The 4,403-nt window shown below is 40.9% G+C and overlaps 1 pseudogene; it reads left to right on the forward strand.

Moving 5' to 3' along the window:
• The first annotated feature begins 925 nt into the window (after positions 1-925).
• Positions 926-1,476, forward strand: LOC114615682 (annotated as a pseudogene).
• Positions 1,477-4,403: the final 2,927 nt, after the last annotated feature.

The following is a 4,403-nucleotide window of genomic DNA, read 5'->3' on the forward strand; positions in this document are numbered from 1 at the left end:
TTCTGTGAGCAACCCTAAAGAGACATCTTGGTTAAGAAAGGAAGGAGGGAAAACTGCACTAGAAGCCTAAAAAGAACCATAGAGTCAACCCTCGGAACCATCAGCTATGTAGTGATGTGACATTAAACTATTGGATTTGAGGGATGTCTTGTTAAGTAGCCCTAAATTACAGAATTAATGCACCGTCTCTAGTAAGTAGACAGCATCACCCACCCCAAACAGGGAATAACTGGGCCCCACTAGGATCTAGGATTTCACTCCTCACCCGGAGTACTGGTTCCTTCCTGTTGTGCCCAAGGACTGAGCAGATCTTGGGCCCCAGTCTAACCCCAGTAATAACACCAACCCCACACAGTTCTGACACAAACAAGATAATAGGAAAGACAGGCTCCAGTCAGAGACAGGGCTGGTAGCACTAAGGAGATCCAGATGGCAAAAGGAAAGCACAAGAACATAAGCATCAGCAACCCAGGGTACTTGGCATCATTAGAACCTAGTTCTCCCACACTAGAAAGTCCTGAATTCCCCATATCACCAGGAAAGCAAGATTCAGATTTAAAATCACTTCTAATGATGATGATAGAGGACTTTAAGAAGGACATAAATGACACTCTCAAAGAAATTGAGGAGAACACAAGTTAAACAGGTAAATGCCATTAAAGAGGAAACACAAAAATCCCTTAAAGAAGTACAAGAGAACACAACCAAACAGATGAAGGAATTGAACAAACCCATCCAGGACATAAAAATGGAAGTAGAAACAATAAAGAAATCACAAAGGGAGACTACCCTGGAGATAGAAAACCTAGAAAAAAAAATCAGGGTGCTCCCCTTTTCTTCCGCCTCCGGCTGCCCGCATCTGCAGCCTGCGCGGAGCCCACGCCACCAATCGGCATGTGCGCTGGCGTGGCCGCCCTCTCTCACGCTCAGGGGCTGAGTGCGCCTGTGCACTGCGTGGCCTTTTCAGGTGGCCCGAGCCGGCCCGCAGGAACCTCCTTGCAGCAGCAGCCCGAGTACAGAGTCCAGAGCTGTGGTGGCGCAAGTCATGGCTGGACAAGCTTTTAGGAAGTTTCTTCCGCTTTTTGACAGAGTATTGGTTGAAAGGAGTGCCGCTGAAACTGTAACAAAAGGTGGCATTATGCTTCCAGAAAAGTCTCAAGGAAAAGTATTGCAGGCCAACGGTCATGGCTGTGGGATCAGGCGGGAAAGGAAAGGGTGGAGAGATTCAGCCTGTCAGTGTGAAAGTTGGAGATAAAGTTCTTCGCCCAGAATATGGAGGCACCAAAGTAGTTCTAGACGACAAGGATTATTTCTTATTTAGAGATGATGACATTTTTGGAAAGTATGTCGACTGAAATCACTGTTGAAATGGTGTCACATGAAGCTGCCCATTCCACTGAAGTTCTGAACTATTTCATCATGTAAATAATTTCCATGCCTCCCTTTTATAATAAACGGATGATGCCTAAACTGACAGCCATTGTCTCTGAAATTTAGTTTCAATGTACTGTTACAAGCATTTGCAAATAAAGTGATGTAAATGAGTGGGGAAAAAAATCAGGAGTCATACACACAAGCATCACCAGCAGAATACAAGAGATAGAAGAGAGAATCTCAGGTGCAGAAGATACCATAGAAAATATTGACACAACTGTCAAAGAAAATACAAAATGCAAAAAATTCTTAACACAAAACATCCAGGAAATCCAGGACACAATTAGAAGACCAAACCTAAGGATAATAGGTATAGATGAGAGTGAAGATTCCTAACTTAAATGGCCAATAAATATCTTCAACAAAATTATAGGAGAAAACTTCCCTAACCTAAAGACCGAGATGTCCATAAACATATAAGAAGCTGACAGAATGCCAAATAGACTAGACCAGAAAAGAAATACTTCCAGTGACATAATAATCAAAACAAAAAATGCACAAAACAGAGAATATTAAAAGTAGTAAGGGAAAAAGGCCAAGTAACATATAAAGGCAGATCTATCAGAATTACACCAGACTTTTCACCAGATACTATAAAAGTGAGAAGATCCTGGACAGATGTCATACAGACCCTAAGAGAACACAAATGCCAGCCCAGACTACTATATACCCAGCAAAACTCTCAACTACCATAGATGGAGAAACCAAGATATTTCACGGCAAAACCAAATTTACACAATATCTTTCCACAAACCCAGCATTACAAAGGATAATAGTAGAAAAGCTCCAATACAAGGAGGGAAATTATACTCTAGAAAGAGCAAGAAAGTAATCCTCTTCCAACAAATCCAAAAGAAGATAGCCACACAAAGATAATTCCACCTCTAATAACAAAAATAGCAGGAAGCAACAATCACTGTTCCTTAATATCTCTTAACATCAATGGACTCAATTTCCCAATAAAAAGACATAGGCTAACTGACTGGATACATAAACAGGACCCAGCATTTTGCTGTATACAGGAAACCCACCTCAGTGACAAAGACAGACACTACCTTAGAGTAAAAGGCTGGAAAACAATTTTTCAAGCAAATGGTCCTAAGAAACAAGCTGGAGTAGCCATTCTAAAACCTCCAGCCTGAGAACACAAAGGGAAGGACTCATGGCTCCGTCTGTATAGGTAGGTGAGGGTGGCCTTGTCAGGCATCAGTGGAAGTGGAGGGCCTTGGTGCCTGAAAGTTTGGATTCCCTAGTATTGGGGAATTTGAGAGCAGGGAGGTGGGAATGGGAGGATGGTGGGAGCATACCCTCCTAGAAACTCCCAGAATTATATGGATTAGATATGATAGAGACAGGCCACCAGAAGACTAGATTCCAGAATTCAAACAAAAAATTATCTTGATACTAAAATTTGTTTTGAGAATTGTATATTGCAGAATACACAGCCTTGGTGTATCTACTCTTCAAGCAAACTGAGCAGACCTGCTCGAACCTCTGATGTCCTGGAATCTCAGCTGAATGCAGTGAAGACACAGACGTCAGAGGCTTATCAATTTACTCTTCCCCCCACCCCTCTTCTAATATCTCAACACCCGTAACCAGCTTGAAGAAGTTAATGAAGAGTCGGTGCCCCTATTCCCTGGATTTGGGGACTGAGGTGGTTAATATTGGGCTGTCTTTCTAGGGAAAAGTAGTGGTTTTGTTGGAACAGGAAGGAATAGCTAGGATTTATTGCATAGCCATAACCTATTGGTAGAAATCTGTATAATTGTTATTAAGCTGAAGTTATAATTTCTTAAATGATACAAAATTTACTTTGATTTCAAATTTAAGGTTTTCATTGGTATGAGTTTCTTATTGATATAGAAGTGAGATTAATATTGTTACTCTCATAGGCATTATGCCTATATAACACATTTAGGAATACAAGGCTTAGACCCAGTCCTTCTTTAACTCTTTTAACTGATTCAAGATGGCTAGCCTGTGAGTTAAGGGCCTATAGCAAATTCATGGCTCTGAGTTTATTTTAGGGTGTTTTCTATATTTTATTTAGAAATAGCTGAGAGAAGTTAACATACAGCAGTCCAGATTGCCTTACATGGATAGTTGGTTTTCAAAATATCAGAAGTCTACAGAATTGACATTACAAACATTTCTGTACTAATGTTCATTTTGATTAGAGACCTATCTGCTCCTGATAGCTTCCTGTCTTGGATTCTAAGAAGAAATTGAGCGTCTTTGGAGTTACTCCAGTTGTGATGAGACAGCCACTAGGCAAGAGTTGCTTCTTTTCATCTACAGACAAATTACTGTCCTGAAAAGGATACACTTGCGGAATAGTCGACTGATTATGTCTGCCAAGACAGAGTAATCAGCCCTTAATAATTCTGTATCACTCGGTCTGTCAGATGATCCTAGGCCAGAAGGCTGAAGATCGGATGCTCCAACGTTTTGTAGTATAGGGACTGTCCAGGTGTTCAGTGGTCTCTATACATTGGCTCAGTTTTAGAAGCTATGTTTTGTGCTTCCCATAATTTCAGTTAATTCAGTCATTCTGGATTTCTGATGGGGTTGAGGACTTATAGTCTTATAGCCAATCCCAGGTATTTATTTTTGAGAGAAAAGATTTGAGAGGATGGTTTTCAGCTGGCATTCATTCTAATGCCAAGAAAAAAGCCATGTTCAGAACTAAGTCTTTTAGTTAGGAGAGATGACAGAGGTTCTGTTTAGTCAACAAAATGACGGACTGGGTATTAGGTCTATCTTGTACCTTACTGATACAAATTGGTATAGTTTATGCTCTAATTGTATTTTGAGAGAAAAGTTTTCTTTTAATTTTAACAGGAAGGGTGATATATAGGAGGAGCTAAGGTGGGAGGAGTAAGGAGAGGAAGAGGAGAAGGAGAGGAAGAGCTAGGAGATGAGAGAGAGAGAGAGAGAGAGAGAGAGAGAGAGAGAGAGAGAGAGAG

The sequence above is a fragment of the Grammomys surdaster genome, unplaced genomic scaffold (assembly GCF_004785775.1).
Source record: "Grammomys surdaster isolate TR1022 unplaced genomic scaffold, NIH_TR_1.0 132564, whole genome shotgun sequence".
Taxonomy (NCBI): Eukaryota; Metazoa; Chordata; class Mammalia; order Rodentia; family Muridae; genus Grammomys; species Grammomys surdaster.